The sequence below is a fragment of the Pleurodeles waltl genome, chromosome 4_2 (genome assembly GCF_031143425.1).
Source record: "Pleurodeles waltl isolate 20211129_DDA chromosome 4_2, aPleWal1.hap1.20221129, whole genome shotgun sequence".
Taxonomy (NCBI): Eukaryota; Metazoa; Chordata; class Amphibia; order Caudata; family Salamandridae; genus Pleurodeles; species Pleurodeles waltl.
Genome location: NC_090443.1, coordinates 334,570,938 through 334,580,475, shown reverse-complemented (window position 1 = coordinate 334,580,475; position 9,538 = coordinate 334,570,938). Strand labels below are relative to the sequence as shown.

The window sequence follows — 9,538 nt, the reverse complement described above, 5'->3', positions numbered from 1 at the left end:
CACCCGTCGGCATCCGCTCGTGCCTCTGCATGCCATATGAATTTATCAGGTGTGGCCTCCCCCCCTCCACCTCCATTACTCAAGCCCTATTGAGGCCCTGTGTTCTGGCTGCCGGGCCCCAGCAGAGTGTGGCCACTGCCCACAAGCCAAAAAGCAGAGGTGCAGGGCATTATTCCCGTTTCACTTGCCGGGGTAGCAGATGGCATCAAACGGGATCAGGATGCAAACTTCACGCTCTGCTGGTGAGGGGTAGTCCCCGGCACTCCTTATCAGTGATTTGCAAGGGAGATAAAGATGGATAAATTAGTGCAGTGGGTTGGAGAGACTGCCCTGACCGCCACCTTGGACATGCCCCACATATTTTGAAGTTATAGTGTTTGATGAGGAGGATTAAAATTCCTTTTAGTGTGCACGCAAAAAAGTTTGCAAAAAATACAAACTGCAACAATGTCTGGGCTAACTTTGCACCACTAGGGTTTAGGCACATAGTTGCACTACTACACTGTTCCAGAGGGAAGGTTAACAAATTACAATGGAGCCAACTATAGATCATTAGAAAATAGCCGTTTCCCAATAAGTTGTTACAAACAATAAATGAAGTTCAATACCAGGAGCTGTCTGCTAAATAGATTATTGTCTTAATGTTGGCTTTGTAAATTTGTTTAGGTCTATGGGTAGGCTCCCATTTTCTGAGGTCGAGCATACAAGCGCTTTCCCCTGTTGTAAGTATTGTGGGCTTTTAACCACGTCCACTGCACGCCCATCACACTCACTGGGCTTGCTTTTCAAACACCCTTTGTTATCATTGGTAAATGTTTTACGTTTGTCCTTCCTTGGGGAGGTTTTGTTATCGCCTTGCAGACTAAACCTGTTACATGGATAATTGCACGATTGCCAATATGTTTGACTGTAAGTGAACTCCTTTTGTGTCTCTCCTTCACGCTCATGCCATGACTCTGAATCTGTTCGCTTATGTCAACTAATGTTTTACTTTTCATTTTCAATTTATGTGGCAAGAAAAGTCTACTTAGAAATTTATAGTGACAATAGCTCTAACAGGAGCAAATGCGAGACCCATAGCATTGCAAATGCTTGTTTAGAGAAGATGTCTACCCTAAATCTCATAGGTCCTGCAGCTGACCTTAATTTAAGACAAGATGCATAACAATTTGCTTATTTCACATCGCCTTCCTACACTTCCATAAGACAAAACTGCAACAAGTTGTTTCTCATGCAATACCTTTACCAGTCCATGGCACCTGACCACTTATCATCAACTGGACAGGCATGGGGTGACGGAAGAGATCTGCCACATACCCCTGGCTTCTGGTGGACTGTCACACAGTCCGCCACTGCGGACCCCACTAACTATACCCGAGGACTCCTCGAAATAGATATAATCATCATGTAAGGGATGACTTTAAGGCAGACTATCCTGCCAGACATCTGACCATCCCTCCCTCTCACTTAGTCTTCTAAGTGTCATTAAACCCCAGAATGGACGACCCCGTGCGATAACCAGCGTAGACGACGTGAACCTAGAGAATACCTTAGACGGGCCCGGAGAACTGATCAGAGCCTCCACCTTATTGCCAACCACACACTGCACAGCTATCTCTCACACTTCCTTGTTTATCCCATAACACGACAACCACTCCTCAGTGGTCATCGAGCTTGGCATGGAAGCGTCTCACAGGCATAATAGGCGCTATGTAAATGTGGCAATACTGGGCGCCTCTCTGTCCTATGCTGTTGCATTACTTCTAATCCATTCGGCGCTATTCTGTGGGGTTTTATGCGCTCCTGCACCGTGGTACCTCCTACGTTACTTATGATATGCTGTGTTCACCCTATGCAATGTCCAGTGAGGAATGCCCCTCAAGCAGCGGCGGGGGGGGGGGGGGGGGGGGGAGGGGTGGAGGGGGAGAGAGGCGGGTTGGGCCAGAGGACAGACACTGTGGAGAGGGGCTGGCAAGCCTGTGAGGGGAGGACGGGAGGCTGGGAACTCGTCCTGCAGCTGGAGAACATCTGGACCCAATCCTTGGAGCCCCGCAGCGGACAAGCCGAAGCAGTGAACGGGACCTTACAAGCAGAGAGGCACGAGCCGGAGCAGGCAGAGAGGTATGTCGAGATTGAGACAGCAAGAGGCCGAGCAGGCAGAGAGATAAGGTGAGAGAGGGCAGGCAGCGAGGTAAGAAGAGAGACGAAGAAGCAGGCAGAAAGGAAAGAAGAGACAGGACATGGTCGGAGCAGGCAGTGGTAAGCGAGCGGTAGGGGCATGTATCAGGCACAGGTACAGACAAGACAATGGGAGAGAGGAGTCTAGGAGCAAGCAAAAGGTAAGGACAAAAGTAAGGGAGATGCAGGCGCACTGGAGCAGGCAGTGGAAAGGGGAACAAAGAGCCCCGAAGCACGTATACTGGTGAGGGGCGCAGGCAAACCTTTTTGGGGTATGAGAGGAAAGGCAAGAGCCGCTCCTGTAAATATGTGTGGAGAGGCCCGAATGGTGAATTTCTACCCTCAAAACATGACACGCCGTCGGTGATGCAGAGGTGGGGATTTTCGCCACCTCAACACCTGATAGACCTAGGAGGATGTCCCTCCGAGGTTGGGAGGGGCAGGTTGCAGGTGAGGTCAGGAAACAGGGCAGGCAGGAGCTGCTGATCTCTCCTCAGGCAAGAGAGTCTGCGAGGAGAGGAGCGTGGGAGGAGGGGGGGCGGGCAGGTAGAAGTTGGTAGAAGGACAGCGTGTAACAGACGGAAAGAACGGTGGGCGGAATATTACAGGGTAGATAATGCGGGAAACGAGAAAGAGAGACGGAGAGAAATCGGGGTTTGTAAAAAGACAGGACAAACGCGCGAGAAACTGACGTGGCGAGAGAGAGGAGGGGAAGAGGGACGGCAGAGAAACGTGCTGAATGAGAAGGGAATGAAATTAAGAAGAAAACGGAAGAACATTAGAGAGAGAAGTGACAAAGAGACAAGACTGAGAGGGGGAGAAAGAAAGGGGGAACGAAAAAAGAGCGAGAATAAAGCAGGAACGCGGAACAGGGAGCGTGGCACCAGACAAGGAGTGCACTGGAAGCCTGGAGACACCAATTTGGAACGGAGGTATAGAACGAAATCGTGTACATTTCAGAGGGGCAAACGCTAAGAAGAGTGAAAGAAGTTAACAGGGTGAGGAAGGATTTACAAAAGGAGAAAAGTGAGACAAGGTCGACGTGGCAAAGGAAAGAGTGAGCAGCCCAGGCCAAGAAGAAGGGCGAACAAAACAGAGATAGAGCGAGAGGGGAGGAGGTGTAAGAAGAGATCCTGGGAGAGGAAGAGAGCGCTGGCGCAAGGAACACGTGGTGAAGGATGTGTGGAGGAAGATCAGGCCTGGCTCCAGGATTCTGGACACAGCAGGGCTATGAAGAACCCTGGGTGGACCATGAGGATGCATGGGTCGAGCAGGCAAAACCACCATAGCACGTTTTGTCATCTGCTGTTTAGACTCTGACAAAATCTGCCCAACAATATAGACATGTCTAAGAAACTAGGGGAACAGGTCGTTAGTAATGTTGGATTTAGAGGGTTCAATCAGTAGCCACGTCCAGTGCCTTTTTTTTCTCTCTGACGTCTAATGGGAGCTTGCATTCTCTGTCTTTAGTTGTACTGGACTGCTGTGGCATACCCTGCTATTCATTTGTGAATGGGTGATGGATGACTTAACATCAAAGTTCCTCCTCACTGAACTCAGCTTTATCCCACAAGGACGCTAGCCAGGTTATTTTGTGAGGTCATGGTGAAGACTACTTGCCGGATTTATTGTTGCTTCTTTGTGAAATGTTTGTGCCAAATTTTTCCACGTTAATCGAGTCAAAGATGAGAGCATGTAAATAAACTTTTTTAGGAGTTCTCTTTGGGAACTTTTGGAAACAAGAACGACTAATGGAGCTTTTTAGAACAGTGTGGGTAATAATGATCAAAGCAAAATGTTATGTTGTTATAGGAAGATGGGTCCCCCTAAGGAGTTTTTGGTAAAACTGGTGAATAGTGCATTTTAATGCATAGTGGCATAGTAAATGTACTTAAAATCCAAGAGGAGTTAAAAAAAAGATTGCACATGGGACTTGATGTTTCCCTCTAATAATTACTTAAAGAAAAGGCACGGTGCTTCAAAGCACTTGGGATAGTACCAGTGGTCAGCACGTTAAAAGGAGGTGTGAGGAAAAAGCACAAACTAGACTGATTTTAATATTCACTTAGAAATAGGGTGATTTTTTAAGAAGTTGGGATGTATGGAAGCAAGGGTAATTTGGAACTCATTCAACCACATATAGAATGGCAATATCATTGAAGTATTTCCTGACGTGATTGCCTTTGCCATGCCCTATAAGCCTTTTAGAGACACCATCTGTAATGAATCCATACCATTACTCATCAATGGTGTTGTAGCACCTCTGTGGTGCTTTCCGCACCCCTTATTGCGGCCTCAAGGGGCTCTCCAACTGGTCTCCTCGGCAGGACTCAATCTTCCAGTCCACAGGTGTGGATGGGTGTTGGTTGTGGTGTCATCTGAAGAGCAGAGTGTTCATGTCATGCTTGAGGGCCCTGACAATGTGCTTCAGACTTGTCATAGCAGCATGAAAATGGATCCCACTCATAGGGCATTATACAAAAGTGAGTGTGAGTGTCTTTCAAGGTCATCTGTATTGCTTTTCAGGAGTCACCTCTTTGTTGCTGGTGTAAATAACAGTAGCTTTGACGTTTATTATTCTTTATGGATGAGAGAACTAATGTTTGTGTAGCAGGACACGATAGGGCGCACCAAGAAGGGGATATTTTTAGAATTGGCCTGGAACAAAAACAGCCTTAAAGAAGTGTTAGTCCAACAGTAAACAATTTATGCAGCCTAACAAGTTGCAAAAGAAGGCAAACATCTGGTGGCACTGTTATATCACCAGTAAATCACTGTGTGGAGTCCCACCATGAGCCATAAAACCCCTCCCACTGAAGACCCTTTCACACCACCAGTAGGCCACTTCATGGAGTCCACCCAGTGGCAGTTGAAGAATGCAGCCTTCTCCTGCTACAGAGATGCGGAGGGTGAAATCTTTGCACTGCACCGTGCTGTGTCACTTTTCAGAGAGTGTCAGAGGGTGTAATTGAGTCCTTATGTGCTTCTTCTGGGTGCACCTCCCTCTCCTCTGTTCTCTCACATAAAACCCTTTTATAAATGACAAATCATACACACATTGCTGAAGTCGTTACATGACATTTAACTAATAGCTTCAGCGCCTTGATAAGGCCAGTAAGCATTATACGCGTTCCCGTACCATACCATCTCCACCTCTCTGGGGGCTTGAACCTCTGCAGTTCTTCTGGTGAGGGCACTCGGGGCGCCTCGAACGCCACGTGCCACCCCCTCTGGGGTGTAGCTGGGTGGCTGGCTCCATCTCTCAAAGTCCTTGTAAACCTCAACCGACATCATCCAACTCTTCCGCCTGGGCCGGGAGCCCAGAGAGCAGCTGCGCTGAGAGATGCTGCGCCAGACCAAAGGTCTCCTTACCTTCAGGAAACTTCTCAAGACCTGGCTGTTCAAGCAGTAGCAGCACCCCCCCCCCCCTCCTTCTACCCCCTCCCTTCCTCAGCACCTTGAGACCCTCACTGGTGAGTAGTGCGCTTTACAAATCCCTGATTGATTGATTGAAGGACGGAGGGGAGCGGAGGGAGGGGTGAAAGGGAGACAGGAAACGATGAGAGGAGTGAAATGAAAAGAGAGGGGTGTGGGAGAGGAGTGTATGAGAAGAGGAAGATATAGGGAAGGGTGAGGAGGAAGGGCTGAACTGTTAGTAGGAAGGGATTGAAGGGAAAGGTAAGAGAGAAGTGGGATGGGTGAAGAAAGGGTGTGAAAGGGAAGGCGAGAGAAGGAGAAGGGTACGATGAATCGGAGGGAGGGGGAAGAGAGCTAGGAGAGAAGGAACGAGGAAAGGGGGAGGAAGATGTAAGGGAGGGACAGAGGCTTGCGCACAAAGGAGGAAGGGATTAAAGGAAAGGGGAAGAAACAGAGAAGTAATAAACAGTGCTTGAAATGGAAAAATAGAAGTGCCGGTACTCTCCCTCTCAAAATAAAAAAGTGCCGGTACTCAGTACCAGACAGTACTGGCCCATTTAAAGCACTGGTAATAAGGGAGTGGATGAGAGGGAGGAGAGAAGGGAGGAGGCCATGGAAGAGGAGGATGAAGGGAAGGAGCAGTGAAAAGGAAATAGTTTATAGGGAGGGAGAGAGGGATGGGGAGGGAGAAGAAAAGAAGGGATGTGCGTGTGAGAGGGATAGATGTGTGAAAGGAAGAAGTGAGGAGAAGGAAAAGGAGAGAGAGTGAGATGGGAAGAGAAAGGGATTGGTTAAGGGGAAGAAGATATGAGGGAGAAGAAGACAGAGGGGATGGGAAGGAGAAGGCGTAGAGGGGAAATGGAAGATAAGAGTGAAAGAATGAGAGCAGAGAAAAGAGGGAGAAGAAGAGGTTGCATGAGAGAGAGAAAATGAGGAAAGAGCTAAAAGGCAGAAAAAAGGAGACCCAAAAAGAATGAAGAGAAGGATTAGTAAGAAGGGATAAAAAGGAGAGAGGGACAGGGTGAAAGAGGAGAAGATTGATGCCAAAGAGTAAGATTAACAGGGGGAATGGAAAGAAGCTTATCAAGGAGAGAAAGCAGGAGAAGGAGGAGTGGAGGAAGGAACGGAGAGTGTGTGTGAGAGAGCGCGAGAGAGAGAGATAGGGTTGAGCAGCTAAAAAGAAAGGATGAAGGGGAAGGGAAGAGACCGGTAGAAGTAGCAAAGGGGAGATTAAAGGGACCAGAGAAGGGGGATCGAGAAGAGAAGAATGAAAAGAAAGAGGGAAGAGGTGTGGGAGGGAAGGGAGAAGAGTGGGAGGGTTGAACATGTGAGAGGGACGAGTGGAATGGAAGTAGAGGAAGGAGACAGAGGGATGAAAAGAAGAGAAGGGAGCTATGAAGGGAGCTGGTGGCTCCACAAAGGTAGATGGAGGGACAGAAATGAACGAAGGTGACAGGGTGGAAGAAAAGGAGGGTGGGTGAGAAGGTAGAGATGGGGTGATGTAAGGGACACAGGTTGAAGAGAGGATATTTTCGAGGGGAGGAAAGGGTCAGTCGGCAGAGCACAGCAAGAGAAACGACAGATACCAACCTTTACAGCCCTTTAAACCCAACAATAACGCTGCACTCTCGCCCAGGGAGAACATCCTGGAAGTTTTTGTTTCCTGTGCTACCTCTCATAGTTTGAATTTCTCACAGTTTAAAAAAAAGTTGCCTTCTCTCGATTCACTTATTCTGTGCATAGGGGGGGGGGGGGGGGGGCTTTTGGGTTCTAAATGTCGCCTCTTATCTTCATCGCAAGAACCGCGAAGGACAGGAAAGACACTGACGAACATCTCAGTTGCGACAAATAGAACAACCCTAGGCCCAAAGGAGAACGCAACTGCCCATGGCCCTCTGTGTTCTTAGTACATGGTGGCTGGGGGAGACACCAACAGAGCCGGCAGCGTTGTCACTCACCTTTGCTGAAGTGACTGCCACCAGGTCAAGCCTTTCTGAGGAAAATCATGCCTGTGTTTAAAAGGGGAATCTACAGTGAGGGTTAAGGCTGGGGGAAAATGTCAAGGAGGGGCCCTGAACAAATCTAAGTACTACAGCAAACTTGAATAGAGAACCTTCAACAGGGCCACTGGAACTATGCAGCAGGGGAGGACCATGTGGCAAGAAGAGGCAAATTATGCGGGATATTACGGCACATTTGGTATTAGTATTACCTCAATGTATTGGAAACTTTACAGGTAAACACTATCTAGGAAAACGTTTCACCTCATTAGCACTACTTTAACACACAATTCTTGAAATATGCAACAGCAAGACGAGCAATCCCCTGCTGGGCAAAAAGGGTCACTGCGCTTTTGGGAATTTTTGATCCCTTTGAGCTAGAAACATTTGCATGTTGAATTCGGCAGATTATGCAGCAGATAATAGGTTATGTGGCAAATGCGCAAACTAACACTCTCTCTCTCTCTCTCTCTCTCTCTCTCTCTCTCTCTCTCTCTCTCTCTCTCTCTCTCTCTCTCTCTCTTTCTCTCTCTCTCTCTCTTTCACCGACCTCCGACCTCTATATTCAGACCCCATTCTGCTTTTGAAAATTACTTTTGTAGCGAATGAGGCGAATTGTCCGGACACTGTAGAGAAAACAAACAGTCTACCTATTAAAATGAACTGCTCTAGTAGACTCTCCAGCACATCAAAGGATGAAGTGAAATTAAAGCTGACCGCCCAGTCCAGAAAAAGTGTGTCACCCATTATTTTCTATTATAAATCCATCAACCAGAACCGGTAACATTTCTGGCTTACTCATTTCTGAAAGAGCCATCCCTTGTTTCCTGGATCTGCCCCCATTCATGGATTGCAGCTCCTAGCTTCTTCAGTTAATTTGCAAATGCATTCTGAATCCCAGTTTGATCAGCTGCTGATAGATCAATTTCTCTGTCTCCGGCCCGACACTATTGGCTCATTGCTTGTTTCAAGCCCATTCCTTTTTCTCGATGTAAAACATCATTGTCATGTCTGAATGTACCTGCACATGCGCTCTTTCTAATGGTGGTAGAGAGGCCTTAAGTCTAGCAAATCCATTCTAACTCCCAGAAACTATTTATGAAGTCTGTGTTTCTGTCTCGACCATTGATGCCAATATAATCTAAGTCAGCTTCCCAACTGATGAAAAGTTCACTTGTCACTATTGTTGGGCTTTGATAGGCTCCTCCTTTAACAGGTTAGAGGAGACACTCCACCACTGCAATTTGAAAATGCGGGTTGAAAAACCATGTTTGAAAGCCGATGGTAAGACACATTCCATTGTAGCCTGGATTCCACTATAATGGCTTCATCTGGTACTGAGCATGATAAACCAGAAAGACAGCAGGTGTCATCGAGCCCGGGTGCTTTAGAACTAACTTAGTTGGCTGAAGTTGTGCACTAGTACAGCTGAAAAGCAGCAATTTAAAAGGCCTGTGGTTTAGGTAACCGCAGATGTGCACGCCTGATGCTGAAGACTGGCAACTACCACCACCATCATTTTTGTCCAAATCTGGTATTTGAAGGGAACCCAAGAAGAATGACATCGAACTGAATGTAGTCAACTCCCCCACAAACTTGAGGCATCTTTTGTGGCAGTTCCTGGTAGGAATGTGGAGGTATGCATTTTAATGGCCCAGCAATACAAACCACACCTATTCTGTTCTTCCAAAGCCTATAGAATCGGCTGCAGCGTCACCATCTAGATTTTTTTCTTGCAAAGAGGAGAATGAAGATTATTTCTGCCTTCCTCAACCCATTCCCTTTTCCCCTGAAGCCCTCATTATGAGTTCCTTGTTTTAGGTACCTGGATACCAGGACCAGAATCTCTGATTCCAGGCACTACTGCCACGCCTAGATAAGAGGATTACAAATTGGAATAGGGAATAACATGCAGATCTGTGAGCACAGGTTCATTTCTGTGT

The 9,538-nt window shown here is 47.4% G+C and overlaps 1 protein-coding gene across 2 annotated transcripts in view; it reads left to right on the top strand.

Moving 5' to 3' along the window:
* The first annotated feature begins 1,972 nt into the window (after positions 1-1,972).
* C1QTNF6 (C1q and TNF related 6) overlaps positions 1,973-9,538 on the top strand; it is a 34,233-nt gene continuing 26,667 nt past the window's right edge. Inside the window, exon 1 of one of the 2 annotated variants that reach the window (XM_069231362.1) lies at positions 1,973-2,121. The gene's annotated coding sequence lies outside the window, so the exon portion shown is untranslated. Of the gene's footprint in view, positions 2,122-2,787; positions 3,111-9,538 lie in introns of those variants that run through there. The other variant, XM_069231363.1, reaches the window with a different exon arrangement.